At 48.5% G+C, this 17,233-nt stretch overlaps 1 long non-coding RNA gene across 2 annotated transcripts; it reads left to right on the forward strand.

The window, feature by feature from the left end:
* The first annotated feature begins 129 nt into the window (after positions 1-129).
* Positions 130-17,136, forward strand: LOC125923249 (uncharacterized). 2 transcript variants are annotated; one of them, XR_007457970.1, is made up of 4 exons: positions 130-307; positions 1,514-1,647; positions 8,477-8,531; positions 16,761-17,136. It is a non-coding gene; the product is annotated as an uncharacterized LOC125923249 (long non-coding RNA). The 2 variants fall into 2 exon arrangements; XR_007457971.1 differs by having other exon boundaries at positions 1,540-1,647.
* The last annotated feature ends 97 nt before the right edge of the window (positions 17,137-17,233 follow it).

Consider the following 17,233-nt stretch of genomic DNA (forward strand, 5'->3'; position numbering starts at 1 on the left):
AGTTTTGTGAACAGAAAAGGTTTTCAAGGGAGGCATAGATATTATGCCCAGTTCTACTTTATAGTATCGGTCAAAATATTTTCTACATCAAGGTTTTTAAAAAAAATTATCTTGTAGGGGTGGTTTATTTTATGAATTATGGTGAAGAGATAAAGCCTAATTTGACATGTTGGAAACAATATTGTTATGATTCACTTCGAAAGAAAAGGATAGTTCATAACCTACCTGCAGAATAATTTTCTCCTCAGGATGACTTCACACTTGTAAAGTGGAATGAGGTGATTATCAGGCGCTCTCAAGATAGGACGTGAGTTCTGCCCAATTACTTGCTTCCTTAAGGCTGCTACATTTTTTCCTTCTTCAAAATAATCTAGAAAAATACCTAGTCTTCCCTCTTTCCTATGCATTTATCGATGTGGCATAACAAGACACCACAGCCTCCCCCAAACCCAGTGGAATGTTGTGGAGAAGGCAGAGAAGCACTCAGATTGGTAATTAGAGGATGCAACATCTTGTGAGGTTTAGGATTAAAATCCCAGCCAAGAAGTGCCTGGAAAAAAACGGATGATTACTCAGTCCCCTTGCGGGTCACCATGCCTGGCTCCTCTCCGTGGGGAAGCAGTTGTAACTTGTTCAACTCAAGGGCAGCCTCGTATTCTCCCAGGCTCTCTGGGCCAAGAAGTGGGTTCTGGGAGGGCCCAAATGGGCATATGTTTGTCCTTCAATTCCGATCATAATCTATAGTCATTACTTTAATAGCACTTTATAGCTGTAGGGAGATTTATGCCAGGTTTTATGAGCTAATTCTCATCCACAATCTCAGGTGAGGCCCTGTCACCCATCCACCCCTTTGTGCAGCCCGGGACACTGAGGCCCAGTGGGAGGGGGTGCAGTTTAGCTCACCCCGCTCAGTTAGGGGAGGCTGGGGTTCCAGCACTTCATAGATACCTTTGTTCATTGGCAGCATTGCCAAATGGTCTCATAGCTAGAGGCTTCATGCCTTTTTTAACGCTTCACCATGGCATGGAATTACATGTAGTCCAGTTCATGCCTCTCACAGCCCAGGGAAAGAGAGAATGAACAAAGAGGAAGTATGGGGTCAGAGTTAGATGAGGCCCGAATTCATTGCCATCCAGGCCCAGTCACTGTGGCTGGACGACAGTGGCAGTCTGCAGGGTCATCAGCTGGCTGGAGGACTCCTCGGGCAGTGTCTGCACAGAACATCGGCCCTCAGCATTGCCAAATGGGCATATTTCATTCCAGGACTTACGGTGGGGGGTGGGGGAGTTGTCCCTGCCTCTGGGAGGGCAGGAAACAGGCAGGCAACAGGACTGCTCTTTCACTTTGGCTCAGCTATGAGCGAAACAGTTGTGCCCAGAAGCCAGGAGTACTTTAGAGTTTTAGCTGCTCATTCTGAGAACCCACCTGCCCCCAGTAACAAGAGCACTTTTTCTTTGCCTGATGAGAATTGATGGGTATGCACGGTTGTCCATTTTTTTCCCCCAAAATATAGATGTTACTATTTCACTCTTCCTTAAGATACTTCAGTACCTGCTCATCTCCCATGGCGCCCAGGGTGAGCACAGAAGTGGGGTCATGTGAATGCAATGAGGATCATGCTTCCGGGCTTCTCACATATCAGCCCTGGTAATGTATTCACATCCCCTGCCCCCTCGCCTTTCCAACTGTGTGAGCTTCAGGATCCACAACACCTGGCTTGGCCCCATGCGAGTGCCCCTATGGCTAACCTTCTTCCTCTTTCCAGAAGCCTTTCACAGCATCCCCCGCATCCCCCACCATGGTGTACCTGCTGCACGAAAAGCCTATTGTTCTCTGAAATATTTTCCTTTCTGATACTTCTGTGTTTATCCCAGTGGTCTTCCCCAACGGGGGAGACCCTCACTCCCATCACCTGTCTGCTGTCCAAATTCAGCTTACATGTCCCCAGCCCTGCCTGGCAGAGGGGCCAGTCACTGCCCTCATTGAGCAGGCCTTGGTTACAGCACTTAGTGCCTGGCAATGGAATCATCCACCCATATGCATCTTCCCCAGCATGGTAGACACATAGTAGCTGCTCAACAGTAACATGAATGGATAAATGCATAAGCATCTGAGATGTTCCAGTTAATCTTGGTGATAAAGATCTGAAAGCTCCTGGTCCCTAATTTTCCTGCCCATCTCCCTGGACACCAATACCCTGGAGTCTTTGTGTGTGTAGTTCTCAAGGCTCTGAGGCTGGATATGATGCATCCATGGCTATTCACTCTTATCTGCTAGAATGTAGCCTGTAGTAAACAGGTTAGGAATGGGCACAAGGGCACCAGAGGGGAATCTCTTCTCCCATCCCATTCTAGAGCACTGAAAAGAGCTGAGGACAGATGGTTTGTCACATTTGTAATTTGCCTACTTTCCTTTTGAAAATTATGCACTTTGTTTCATCTCAAGGAAAGGGCTTTGGAAGGAAGGGAGTGGGAGGGAGGGAGAGGAAGAGGAAGGAAGAAAAGAGATCTATGTACCTACCTACCTACCTACCTATCTACCTACCTACTTATCCACCTGTCATCTTTTTAATATATCCATCCAACCATCCATCCATCCACTTATCCACCCACCCCACATACCCATTTATTATCTTTACATCCATCCATCCATCCATCCATCTTTGTCTGCCCATCTATCATCTATCTTCTATTGATACTGAAATTCTCAAAAGAGACAGTCTTTGTAGAAAATTTAGAGAAGAAAAGATCATCTATTATCCAAAACTTTGAGACATTACTGGTAAATTTTTAGATATGTCCATCCAGTCTTTAAATTTTTTTTTGTCTAGTTCTACATGTACATATATCTTTCATAATAGACGTTTTTATTCATTAATATTAAGTAAACATTTTCCTATGATATTAAGCTTAATTTTTCTGCAAAAGCTTGTTTTTTTTTCCAGTTGAAAAGTCAATATGGAACATTTTTGAAAAGCAGAAAAATTGATCACTCCATGACTTTGACATAACTATTTCTTGAATATATTCATTTTGGTATACAGAACTCCCCGGTCTTGTATTTATGTGTTCAAAATTGTGCCTCATGTGATCATAGTGTAGATATAGATACCACTAGTATTTGGCTTTATTCTCTCAAAATCCTGTTATAGAATTTTTGCCATATTGATATTTGTCTTGGTATTATTATTTCTGATGATGGCTCAGTACTTCAGAGCATTGATGTAGCTTAATTTATTTGACTGCCTCCTTGCTATTAGATTTTCTATTTTTTTCCATTATAAATAACACTGCAGTGAACATTTACTTGTTCATGTCTTTGACTACATTTCCAGCAGGGTATCACCAGGTAGACAAATGAACAAGTTTATAGCTTTTTCCTTCAAACTGCTTGTTTGTTGGTTTTCTCAAAGAGCCTCAACTGGTAGCGAAGGCACAAAATGACTCCATTCAATTCCCAGAATGAACTGACTCTTTCTTAGCAAGAAGAATTAAAACCCCTGAAGACTACATATGACTGACACTACTTGTCATGGTTGCTTTGTCTTCCTGAGGACCTATTTTGTGCTCACTGCTGGTTTCCATTGGCAAATTGTGAGGGTTCCTTTCCCCAGACACCACAATGGATGGCATGCCCTTCTCTCAGTATCAAGTTACGATGTAGGGGAACAGATTATTCTATCAGCAAGGCAGCTGGGTTGGTTCCAGAGTCCTTCAGATCACCATCAGCACTGCTGGCTGCATTCAGAGGGCACTCAGAGTTCTGGACCTGGGGGAAGAGTCTGATCTTACCCCATCACTGGATTTTAATTGAGACTTGAGTAAATCCCTGGACCTGTTCTCTTGTCTAAGGAGCTGGTGAATTTGTAGGCACTTGAGAAATTGTAAACTTTATATGCATGTACAGGATACCTATTATCTATTTTATTTTTTTATTATTATTTTTAATGTTTATTTATTTCTGAGACAGAGAGAGACAGAGCATGAGTGGGGGAGGGGCAGAAAGAGAAGGAGACACAGAATCCCAAGCAGGTTCCAGGCTCTGAGCTGTCAGCACATAGCCTGACGCGGGGCTCGAACTCACGGACCGCGAGATCGTGACCTGCGCTGAAGTTGAACACTTAACTGACTGAACCACCCAGGTGCCCCTATTTTAGATTTCTTTAAACAATTCAGATTTTTTTTTAGGCTGGTACTAGTTTGAAAACTCTGGATCCATGTGATTGTCATACTGGGGTTTGCTTGTGTGGGAGAAATAAGGGGAAAGGACCCCCATAATATGCCTAGGAGGATCACAGATAACTCACTTAGTTTCCTTGTCTGGACACTCTTGGCGGAGAGCTTCCATTTGATCTGAGAGTCCTCTAGAAAAAGGCATCTTTCTCTCTGGAAGCTAGTCTAACAGCATCTACCATCAGAAAGTTCTTTCTCCTACCTCACCTAAATCCTTCTTGCTGCAGTCCAAGTCTGTGTGGGCTTGGCGTCACCTGTGGAGAGGGACACATTTGTCCCTGTCTTGCCCAGCTAGTCCTCATCCTGCAGGCTGGTGGCCACACTCTTTCACTTGTTGTGGGGCTGTATCTGAGGCCTGGGTAGGGTGTGGTTTCCTCCAGGTCCTCTCTGAAGTCTGCATTCCCCTTAATCAGAGAGTGAATGTTGTAGGGATGTGGGAGGGGCAGGAGGAGGAAAGTCTCATTGTAGGTTCCTTGTGCGAGAGAGGTGGGGAATTTCACCAAGGAGTGGGAGTGTGAGCTCTGGGCACTTGATGAATGTTCCGCATGCAGGCATAGGGTGTGGGCAATTCTCAGAGGGTCACACAGCTGGGTTGAACGGTGGGTTCCCTGGCCCTGCTCACCATCTTTCCACTGGTCACTCATCTCCCATTACTCTGAGGAGATGCTCAGTGGGACAGTGGGTGGAACCTTAAAATAACAAATATGGAGGTGCTGGGGTGGCCCGATTGGGTTCAGCCTCCAGCTCTTGATTTCGGCTCAGGTCATGATCTCATGGTTCGTGGGATTGAGCCGTGAGTTGGGCTCCATGGTGATAGTGCAGAGTCTGCTTGGGATTCTCCTTCTCTCTCTACCCCTCCCCTGCTTGCTCTCTCTCTCTTTCAAAATAAATGAACTTTAAAAACAACAACAACGTTCCACTGGATTCTGGAAAAACCACTGGATTCTGATGAATGAAGTGTTTGCAAGCTCCAGAGGCCTCAGGGTGCTGGCTGTTAGGTCTTAGAGGCTCTGAGGACAAAATCTAAAGGTGGGGCTGTGACTTCCATGGGTAATAGGTCATATGAAGAGGTCAAGTGGCCACAGATGTCAACCTACTCCAGCCCGTGTCTCTCCAAGCTGACTAGTTCTTAGCATGTCAGAGAATCCGGAGAGCTGCATAGATGGCTCTTCCCTTCCTACCTGACAAGTCCGAGAATGTGCTTTTTCTTCATTCCCTTCCCTGAAAAGCAGAAGCACCACCCCCACATCCCAGGGTGCCATGAAGGTCAGGGAAAGTGTGCAGCCTTAAAATCTGCAACACAGAGTGTGATCAGCTGATTTGTCCTCATGATGGCCATCAGTCCATCCAGGTACCCTCATATAAACAGAATAGTTCTGTTTTACTGGAAAGAACATGAGGCTTGGAATTAGGAGACTGTTGCCCCAATTCTGTGACCTTCAAAAAAGTCACTGGAGGTCAGAGCTGGAGGGAATCATTGTTATCATGTTGTCAACCCCCAGGTTTGATTAGAAAAGAAGCCCAGAGAGGTTAGGGGACTGGCCTGAGAGCAAAAGCTGGTGCAGGGCTGTGGAAGGGAGACCTGTAAGGGGGGGGGGGGTCAAAACCCTTCACGACTGAGGTGGTCAGTCTTCCTTAGACAAGCAGGGTGGCTGGGATGAGGCTGTTGAGAGGCTACCCCCATGGCTCTCTCTGATGGATCAGGGGTTTTGGCAGTGGTCAGGGGCTAGTGGCCTAGGTGAAGGGATGCAGGGTAATGGGAAAAAGTGGCCGTGGGAATGAGGATGCCTTTAGGAGACCTCCGAAGAAGTTTCTTCTTGTGCTTCCTGAAACCCAGCAGGTCTTGATGGGTGCTGGCCCAGGAGAGGAAGGCTGGGAACAAGCCTCCCACAGGACAGAATTCTGGTGCACTCTGATGGGAGGTAGGCACATGGCTTTAGGGTTACCAGACACTTCAGGGAACATGTGGTGGCTTCCGAGGGCCAGGTGCTGGCCCAGAGGGGCCCAATGAGCCTACCCAGATATCTCTTGGAGACATTGGAAACCTGTGCTGCGTTTCTGCCATCCCTGCCTTCCCTACCCTGTGTCCAGGTTGTAGGGACCCCGAGAGGCAGCAGGGAGGTCAGGGGCAGCAGACGGGCTCGAAGCCAAGGTGCCTGGGCAGAGCTCTGAGGGCAGCAGAACACAACACTCAACGCTACCTCTCCAGTGGGCTGGAAGATGAAGAGGAGAGCAAAGGCGTGTAGGAGGGGCCTTGAGAGGGCAGAGGAGTAGCCGGCTGCTGAGTGTTTTCCTGCCCATGGGAGCTGCTGAGACCAGGAGGAGAAGGAGGATGTGGCCGGAGCCCAGTGTTTCCTGCCTGATAAGCCAGCCCCTCCCTGGGAGCCCTGGCTGGCCCTACCTTCTTGCCCAGAGCCCTGCCCAGGGAGGGACTGGCTGAGGAGGAAAATCACTTCTCCAGATTAGCTTGCCCAGGCTGAGCCTTCCTCCCCCGCCCCTATCCCTGCAGCAGCCACAGGAAATGAGGCTGGGGCCCAGCAACCCAGAGGTCCCCACCTTCAGAGTACTCAGGCTCCAGGCTCAGGGACTCCGGTCTGTCTCGGAGCCCTACCGTCCAAGTCCCCCAAGAACGGAAGCCTTCTTGCTCCAAAGTCAACCATTTCCAAGGGGAGCAAAGCTTTCATGTGTTTGTCAGATCTCATGCCTGGAGTTTGGGCCTAGAAAACTGGTCAGTTTATTCACAGTCAGTCCACACACCAGCCCCCTCCCACCCGGCAAGCTGTCCAAGGGCAGAGTGCAGAAGGCTTGGGAGGCAAGATGTTGGGCTGATCTCTGAGACCAGCCCCTGCCCTGCTCTGCGCTGACAGGCTGTGTGGCTGGGGTGAGTCTCTGACCCTTTCTAAGCATTGCTCCCCACCTGTAACCAGGAGAGGAGAGTCACATAGAAGTGAAATGCCTCCCTTCCTCCCAGCATTCATGATTGAGGACTGGATCTGGGGTACTTCCGGAGCAGCAGGAATGGTGGTCATCCCTGAGAATGTTTGGGCACCCTGAGGGCAGTCCATCCCTACCGAGGTGGGGAGGAGGCCAGAGGGAGAACACCCACTCTTCACTGTCTTCCTGGCTGATCCCACTTCGTGTTCCCCTCTCTTTTGCCCGTAAAGAGCATCTTCTTCTGGTTTCCTACCCACCATCTTGTCCTCCCAGGGCTAGACTCCTCCCTGGGAGCCAGTGTGCCTTGACTCCAGGTTGGGGGCAAGGGTCGTGTGTAGGATCCCAAGATCCCAAGGCGAGGAAGAGATGCTTCTCAGAGAACATCCTTTCAAAAGAAGGACAGAGTCCCAGGCCGGGGCACTGCTCAGAGACACGGTCACAGACACAAGGCCCACCAGGACCTCAGAACACCAGTAGCAGCTGAGCCCCCACCACGAGGGGCTGTAAGCTTATGGCCCAGGCATTCCTTCCTCACAGTCTGGACCCCAGACCAGCTTCCCAACCCATTCCCTGGCCCCTGCCTTCATTGGGAAGCTGAGTTTTGGTAACTAAAGTGTACAAAGGGAGTATTTAATGCCCAGTGCAGATAAACATGTACTTGCTTGGGGGAAAACATTTACACAGGTGTGGACAGATATCTGAGTATGCACACTCATGTGGATGACCAGGCAGCCCCTCTACCTTCACATTTGGGGGTGTTTTGCCATTTATAAAGCACTTTTGGGGCACCTGGGTGGCTCAGTTGGTTAAGTGCCTGAGTCTTAATTTTGGCTCAGGTCATGATCTCACAGTTCATGTGATCGAGCCCCTCATCAAGCTCTGCGCTGACAGCATGGAGCCTGCTTGGGATTCTCTCTCTCCCTCTCTCTCTCTCTGCCTCTCTCCTGCTCACACACATTCTCTCTCAATAAATTAACATTTAAAAAAATTTTTTTAATTAAAAATTTTTTTAATATTTATTTATTTTTGAGAGAGAGAGAGAGACAGAGCATGAGCAGGGGAGGGCAGAGAGAGAAGGAGACACAAAATCCGAAGCAAGCTCCAGGCTCCGAGCTGTCAGCACAGAGCCTGACGTGGGGCCTGAACTCACAAGCTGTAAGATCATGATCTGAGCCGAATTTGGATGCTTAACTGACTGAGCCACCCAGGCACCCCAGTAAACATTGTTTTAAAAAAAGCACTTTCATGTTTGGTATTTCATGTGATCATCACAGCAATCCTGACATAGGAATGATTACATCCCTTCACAGGTCCTGGAGCTGATGCTCAGATGGGGCAAAGGGGCTGAGTAAGGTCACATCACTGGTAAGCAGACAGAGACCCTGCTGAAGGAGCAGGAGACAAATTTGCTCTTTCTTGGTTCCTGCCCAGGAGTGTGGGCTATTTTTCAGCCTGCTCCTGAGGTGAGAATCCACACAACCACAGCTGAGCCTGAGTAACCCAGGTGCAACGCAGGGAGGTCAGGAATCCCCTAGGCAGCGAGATCACCAGCATCCTGGTGGAGAGCACAGGGCCATCCAAGCTGCCAGACCTTTGCGGTCCTCTCTGATATGTGGTCTGGTCATGGGATACCTGCAGATGAGAGAAGTGGCTGAAGGCAGGAAGACTGGGGTTTACACCTTTTCATTTTATGCTCTGCAGAGCTGGCCCAGCCATGCACCTGCTGTGTGACCTTGGGTAAATCACTTTCCCTCTCTGGGCTTCCATAAATTCAATTCAACAGTTTTCACAAGCTAGAATACCCTGCTTCTCTGAGCCTGTGAAAGAGAAGCAAAACAAAAAAGGTGGGGGGGGAGTTCCCCTCCTTTGTATTCCTGGCCTCAGCCCAGAGTCATCTCTAGGGAGGTGGCAGTGGTAGAGTGTCACCGGGCAGGGGTCACCCTGAGCAGAGCTATGGCTCTGACATCCAGGCCCTGAACACCTCCTACCACGTCATCCAGTCCTGTCTCAGCTGCCTTGGGCTGCTGCCCACCCTCTGTCACCAGGCTACCTCATGAGGCCCCCAGATACCTGGTCTGGCCCCATTTCCATGTGTCACCCAGCCTTGGTCCCTCCTCCTTGGAACTTTGCCCCACCTTACCCACATCGCCTGATCTTTCTACCTCTCCACACAGGGTGCTGGGCCAGACAGGATGAGGTAAGAAGCCTCTGTCATCTGAGCCTAGCCTGGCAGGTCCTCATGTAACCCTGACACTGAGGAGCACCTCCCTGTCAAGTCTGACCTGGTACAAAGGCTACAACTGGTCTCCAGAGGGATGCTAGGATCCCACCATAGTCTGTAGAGACTCCTGGATGCTGTCCCCTCAATCTGACTCTAGGCCCTCACCACAGCCACCCACTGGCTATCCTCCTGAGACTCTCCCCCTTCAATCCAGTTAGAGATTCCATAAGTTAGATAGATCACCCTTTCGCTTAAACTTTGGCCTACAGGGTAAAGCTCAAACTTTTCAGAAGACATTCAGGCCCTACTCTCCTGGCCAGCCCCTTCTGCCCTGACTCATTTCCCATAGCACACCTTATGTTCTGGGCACAGCACATTTCTAAATAGGACTTGTTTCCTCATACCCCAGTGCCTTTGTACAAGCTGCCTCCTCAGGCTGGAATGTCCTTCTCCACATCTTGGCTCTGTGGATTCCTCTTCACATTTAAGGACCCAGCTCAAATGTTCCCCCTCTCAGAAAGCCTTTTCCACCCAGTCCTCACCCCAAGTGAGTTTGCAACCCCATCGTCTGCATATTCCCACAGCCCTCTCACACAGCACCCATGGTGTGATGAGGCAATCTCTCTGTTTTTAAGCCTCTATCCTCCCACTAGTCTGGGAACGTGTTTATCTGGGAAGACATCTTATTTATCTTTGATTCCATGGGACCTATTTCATGTCAGGCACATAGTAGGTGTCCAATCAATATCTTTTGGATGATAGAACAGCTACTCAGGGTTCAGACACTTACAGGTCTGTCCTCTGCTCGGTGTTCTTAGACAAGCTGCTTCATTTCTTTGTGACTCAGTTTTCTTGCCAGTTAGTGCTGGTTTATGTCAAGGGTTTTCAGAATATGGTAATAAAGAGAAGCCATGAGAATATTTCAGGAGATGATCAATGGTGCGGTACAAATTTCTAAGACAGTCACCTTTTGGTGATCCCTGGAAAAATTTAATTCTACACTGGCTCTCTGCCACCTCCTAGCCTGCATTCAGACCCCACCCTTGGCCATGGGTCAGGAATGAAAACTATTTGTAATATTGTCCCCACAAGGGCAGATTAGGAAAAAAATTGGTGCCACATGTGGGAAAATGATATATATACACGTATATATATATATATATATGTGTGTGTGTGTGTGTGTGTGCAGAGCTGGCTGCTAATTCTATAGTAAGAAGGATGCTAGATTTGTTTTAGGAGTAAATTTAGCTCTTTGGTAAGTTACCCTCTCCAGGCCTAATGAAAAAACCTTTAATTATTCCCTTTATGAACCATGCTATAGAAGTACATACAGAAAGCTTGGAAATGCATAGATGCAGCAACAGAAAGAGAGAGAGAGAGAGAGAGAGATCACCCCTATAATCTCCACGCAAAGGACACTTTCTGTTAACATTGCGTTGTATTCCTGTCAGACATTTTTTGTTCTAGGTATATGTGTACACTCACACGAATGTGTTTTTAAACTTTATTTTAGAATAATGGGATTACGTTGCTTTGTAAACCACTTTAACCAGTGAAAAGGTAACCCAAATATGTTTCTGTATCAACGCGTGCCTCTAAATGGATGATAAACATTCTAGTGTGGGCTCTTGGAGCGCTTCTCTGTTCCCTATGCTATCAGCCCCCCATGAAGGCCCTGTGGTTTGCTGAAGTCCGAGTTGCCCTAAATGAGGACCCATCTCTTCTTTCAGAGAGCAGTTCACCTGCTCGTCACACCTGATGAGCAGAGTGTACAATCCTCACTTTTCAGGCTTTCTCAACCTTTAGCAGGACCCCCTTTCCAGAAGTAGAGCCACCCCTAGGACTCCCTCCTGTGCATGTTCCCCAAGAAGTGTGTGGAACTTTCTTTCCAGTGGTGTGTGTTATGAAAACAAATCAGCACCGGTTTCACTTTCTAAGTATGGGTTATATCTTCCCGTTGAATGTCGGGTTTCAAACATCACGTTCCCTCCTCTCCCATATCATCCAGCCCCCTCCCCACTCAGCCAGCTGCCAGTCAGCTCTTGTGGGAAGGGCTTCTCTGGTGCAGGGAGTGTAGGCTCGGATCTGGGCGGTGAGGGACACAGGGATGCCCACTTTCAATGCCACGCCGGTGCCTGGGAGGGAAGTGACTTGTCTGAGGTTTGCTTAGTGAGTCAGCAGCTTGGCCCAGCTGCCCTGAGAGTGCTGGGAATCAGCCCCAGGCCCAGGGCTGTGAGGCCTCAACCTCTGACGTGTGCTGTCTTGCTCAGGGCGGAAACCTCTCTTCCTGGGAAGGAGGGGCAAAGGCCCTGGGGTGCCCCTGAGCCTGGAGATGCCTCCCTCTGCTAGAAACTGCACAGGGTGCTTCTGGGTGGTATTTTCCTGTGTGCGTCTTCTTTGTCCAGCCAGACTGTGACTGTGCAGGACGTGGCCTTCCTGTCTCCTGTACCTTTCCAGGTTGAACTCCTTCCAGCCCATTGCTGCAGGGGAGAGAAAGTGTGCACAGAGGGCAGAGACTGGGACCCAGCTCTCAGCTCCTCCACTCACTAGCTGTGAGAGGCAGTGTGAGTCACTTCATTTCCTCGAGCCTCAGTTTCCTCAGCTAGAAGAATGGGGACCCTGCTCCACTCCGCCACAGGGTGGATAGGTGGACTGAAATCTCATGCTGTCATCTAGTGACTCAAAGCAGGCGCTTAACAAATGAGCACTGTTCCTTTTGTCACTGCCCATCTGGGAATCACAGTGGTTCCCCACCCTGGAAACATGGCTCTAAAGTCACAGCCTCATGTTGAGTACCCTTTCCCGTATTCTCCTCCCAATCCTTGTCTGCACCAAGGCTTTGTGAAGGGGTCATGGTGCCCCAGGGAGCACACAATTTATAAAACAAAGAGCTTGCTATGCAGATGCAGCTTCTGGACAGGGTCTCTAGTTCCCCTTCTTGAACTTGGAGTACAGGAGCCCCCCAGCATTCCCACACAGTTTTCTGAGCCCCTGGGATTCCAGCAGCCAGCCTTACCTCAGACACCACTTCCTCCCATCCACCCTTCCTCCCAGCAATGAGCCTTTGCTCAGGCTGCTGCTGTGCCCACTCAGGTGGCCTGCCCATCTTCCCACTCTCTGAACCCTTGCATCCCTGAAGCCTGCCCTCTGGAGCCCTCCTGGGCCTGCATCCTGCCTCTCCTGTGATGGGTCTGCCCCTGCATGCCTATGGGCCTGATGCCTTCCGTCACATATTGCCCTGTGGTGTTTTGGCCTCTCCTCCAGATGGAACCCTCTAGAGGAGAGAGATCAAATCAGTGTGATGGCTGATTTAGGGGAAAGGGTGGACAGTTAAGTTTAGGTCAGGGTTTGAATCTTGGAAAGTTACTTATCAGTTCAGGCGAGAACCATAGGGAAGTTCCTCATCTCCTCGGAACCTGTTTCCTCATCTGTAAGGTGAGGATAATGAGATAAAGTGCCTGGCACTTGGTAGGTACTCAGTATTAAGTTAGAGATGACTTTTATTGCACTATTTTGGCATCCCCTCTGGTCCTTGCACATTCCAGGGGTTCCTCAGCTGCTCCAGAAATGAGGAAGCAGCAGAATGTGGATGGGTGGCAGCTGGCACCAGTTAGGGGCTGGGGAGGTCTTGATGGGCACAAATGCACAGGGAGACCTGATCAGATCCAATCTGAGCTCCTCCCCCACGTTGGCACCCTCAGCCCTCTCACGGGCTCCCCTCCCTGCTCAGTTTGGAGAGTTTCCAATAGCTGCTCACACAGATTGGAGTGTGGCATGTCCAGGGATAGAGACTGGATAGGGACTCATAGGCAGAGTTTCCTGCACTCTCCCAGCCAGCAGCACAGTGTGGTAGGAAGAGCGGGCCTGGAGAGTTGAGCCTTGGGTTGGTGTTTTCCTTGTCAATGGCCATGATAGTGATCCCTTCCTTTCCCTGGGACTCACTTCCCTCCGCTGTACTGTGAGGTGGCTGAAGTGGCTCCCTTCAGCTCTGACATTCTATGACTCCTAAGTCAAAAAAACCTTCTAGTCCCAAATAAGTTAATGTCAAGGTAATATTATATTCTAAAATTTCAGATAGAGTGACAGTGGCTGTATGGGTGCAAGGAAGATTATTGTTGAGTAGTGGTTGACAGCATTAATTAACTGTTTATTTAACCCTCATTTACCTAGTGTTCTGTGCCAATGTGGCAGATCAGATAGGACTAAAAATGCTTTGTCACTCCCTGCTCAATTTTCCTACTCCCTCGATTCTGGGCTGGACCTAACACTGCTCTGGCCAGCGTAATACAATGGAAGTGATGCTCTGTGTGCCCCTTTCATTTTAAGAGGGCTGTCAGCTTCTACTTCCTCCTTCTTGGAGCCCAGCCACCATGTTGCAAGAAAATCCAAGCAGCCACATGGAGAGGCCCATGTGGAGGAGAATCAGGGCTCTGCGTCAACAGTCCCAGCCGAGTTCCCTGTCAGCTGATCATCAACTTACTGGCTATGGAGCTCAAGCATCTTGGGAATGGATCCTACAGCCCCAGTTGAGCTGCCCTAGCCAATGTCACATGGAGTAGAGAAAAGCTGTCCACATGAACCTTACTCAAGTTGCAAAATCATGATTATTTTTTTGAGCCTCTAAATATGGGGTTAGTTTGTTATGCAGCAATAAAGAACAGAAATAGACAAAGCTGGTGCTGGTATATGGGGATCCAAAGATGAAGACATGTGTCTCAGCCTATGCAACTTCCCAAAATAGAACCCAAGACAAAGGTTTGCTGGAAGCATATAGTGGTTTGGAAAGTGATCGTAGAGAGCAGGAATGAAGACAAAATAGAGGAACAGGAGGGAAAGCCAATCTAAGGTGTGCTTCTGAGTTGTCCACCATTGTGGGTGACTGATGCTTGATCCCCCTGGGACTTTCTGAGGAGTCCTACAGGTTGTGTCTCAGAATTGTCTGCCTGAGATGGAAGAGAGAGGCATTTAGCCACAGCTCCTACTTCCAACTGGCTGGGTTGTTCCATGGATGTTAAGCCCCCTGTACTTCCAGGATGTGCATGCATGAGTGCTGTGCTGGTTCCTGACGGTGCCCCATGCAGTGACATCAGACAAGTCCCCAGGCAGGAAACAGGAGACATTTGGCATATGCTGGAGATAAGGTGTTGTGAGCACGAAGTGGACAAAATCTGTACGGAAAAGGTTTTTATAGCCCTGGCTCAAATCAGAGATGAGACCATGAGAAGAGGACGTAGCTCATAAGAGGTATCCAGGATAACAGGACCTGTGAGGATCTGTCTAGTGTCCCTTCTCAGCACATGGCAGTGGCTACTCCATGAAGCTGTCAGGCTATCTCAATTGCCCCTGAAGGCTGGGGTTTATTCTGGGCTTTGAGTCCCAACCACCAACTATCTCCTGGTTCAGATTTTGAAAGTGCCTCTAGACAACTAAGATGGTCAAACAGTGTTGTATTGAAGACAGACAGCACTGACTCAAGTTAGTGCTTCTTGCAGAGTCTTGAGCAGCACTGCTCGACTTGCGCCAATAGCTCTATCCTTTTGCTAGAAAAGTTCCAAAATCTTTGTCTACCTGTCTGGCCTAAATCATTCACAAATGCATGAAGGACATTTGGAATCCTCCATAAGAAAACACCCAAGGCTGGTTTACATGAGAGGCTCTGGGCCGATTTGAGCTGTGTCGCTTCCTTTGCTCTGGGGGTCATGGAGGTGGCATTTCCAGGTTCTGCTGGAAGTCTGAAACCCACAGGAAGAACAGTATCCTGGGAAACTCTTTGGGAATGATGGGGACTGGATAACATAGTCTTACTGTATCAGGTTCAGAAAACTATTTCTCTGTTCTCACTCTGGCCGAGGTGCCCTGGAGCCTTGACTGGGAGCCATGTTGCCATGTTCTTAGAGTGTTAGAGCAGGAAGGAGCCTCAGAAAGGATCCAAGGGTTACCTCGTTCCTCATTTCAAACATGTGGGTACCGGGAGTGGCCTCTGGCTTCTCAATCCTTTGAATAGGTTAAAAGAACTTTATAGAAAATGTTAGAAAGCCCTTTGAGTTCTTCAGAGGACATTTTACAAGTACCACTGTGAGGAGGTATAATAAAGCATTTACGGTTGATAGAAGTTTGGATGTAATGCATTTTGTGGTAGACACCCTACTGAATGAGTAGGGGGTGATGACACTGCTGTTGGGGTAGACATTTTCTGAAGAGGGAATAATGGTGAGGTAAATTCTGTCCAGTGTTTCTCAAATCCTCCTTTTGACTTTGTGTGCACAAATTCCAAGAGCAGAGGTTCTGTCCCCTGGACCCTTAATGGTTTTCCAGCATCAAAGAGTGGATGCTGTGGCCTCATTCCAAGTCCAGAATAAAGAGTGGCTGTCACTCTTACACCACTACACATTTTCGCAGAATAGTATGCATGTATACAGGGACGGTGCCCTTTGAGGCAGTGGATGAGACAAGAGTTCTCATTTAGAGGGTAGAAATTCTGGTTGCTTCTGCTAAGACTTCACCACGTGACCTTGAGCAATCATTTCACCTGTCTATTGGCTCTGTTTCCTCATCTGTCATGGGGAAGCATTCTCTGCCCTGCCTGTCTTACTGACCTCAGTCAGATAAAGGGTGTGTGCACACTGGCTCAAACCACTGACAGGGGAGAGATGCCTCTAGGGTGACTGGATAAAGGAGCAAACTCTCAATCAATCAATCTCTCCTCTTTCTCTTCTGGTTCCCTGTGTATATTGTTTTCCTTCTCTCAGGCTGGAATCACAGCTACTGGCTGCTCTGATCAGAACCCTGCCTGCCCTCTAGAAAAATCCATGAATCACTCACCAAGGCTGGGGGCATGGTGGGTGGGGTGAGAATAGAGCATTTTGATTGGTCCAGCTTGAGTCATGTGTCTATGCATGGCTCAACCATTGTGGCCAAGTGCAATGGAGTACTATGTGTTCATCCTTTGGCCCAGAAGGGGGGCAGTGTGTCTAGGAACCTCCATCACAAACACTTGATTGGAGTAGCAGGAGGAAAATAGTTCTTCAAAGAAGGAGTTATTGATTTGGGCAGTCAAAACTAAATTCCCACTGAGGTGTGGAGCTACTTTGTAAGCTTACTTGTAAGCCAGGTAAGTGTAAAGTGCCATCAATGTTTCTGTTGTTAGTCCTGTTCTGACTTTCTATGAGGAGGAAGAGGGACCGGGGCCCTGTTCCACTGTGAGTACCTTGGCCAAGGAGGATGGGGACTTAATTGCTTACCCATCACTGAAAATGCTGATGTCATTTGATAAAACCATTCTCCCCTTTAAAACTGAGAGCACAGGATGAATGCTTCTCCTCATGATGCTTCTCTTTTCTACTTCACCCACATAGTCACTTTTTCCTGAACAGGTGGTCTTTGGCAACGCTCAAGTCTATGGATCTGCAACATGCCCAAATGTGTGAGGTGGAAGAAGACATAACAGAGGTACAATGGCTCCTGGCTCTCAAAGGAGTTACAGACTAGCTGGAAGCACAGCTGGCCAACAAGCAACAACAGTGCAGAAGGATGAATGCTCAAGAGCTGATGGGGTAGAGGAGCTTGGGATGCCTGGTTTGGGGAGACGAAGGTCTCTGCTTTTGTGGACTTCCCCTCCCTGCTCCCCTGCCATTGCCAGACCACATGGAAAAGCAGTAAAACATGGAGGTGAAGAGGATGAGCTCCATCTATCCTGCCTGGTGTTAACCCCTGCTCATCAGCTTTCTCATTACACAGTGGAGATGATAATACTAGTGCTTACATCATACGATTGTCATGAAATTATAAGATGTTGCTACATAACAGTGCTTACAAGAGTGCCTGACACACAGTATATGTTCAACAC

This window comes from Panthera uncia, chromosome B1 (genome assembly GCF_023721935.1).
Source record: "Panthera uncia isolate 11264 chromosome B1, Puncia_PCG_1.0, whole genome shotgun sequence".
Taxonomy (NCBI): domain Eukaryota; kingdom Metazoa; phylum Chordata; class Mammalia; order Carnivora; family Felidae; genus Panthera; species Panthera uncia.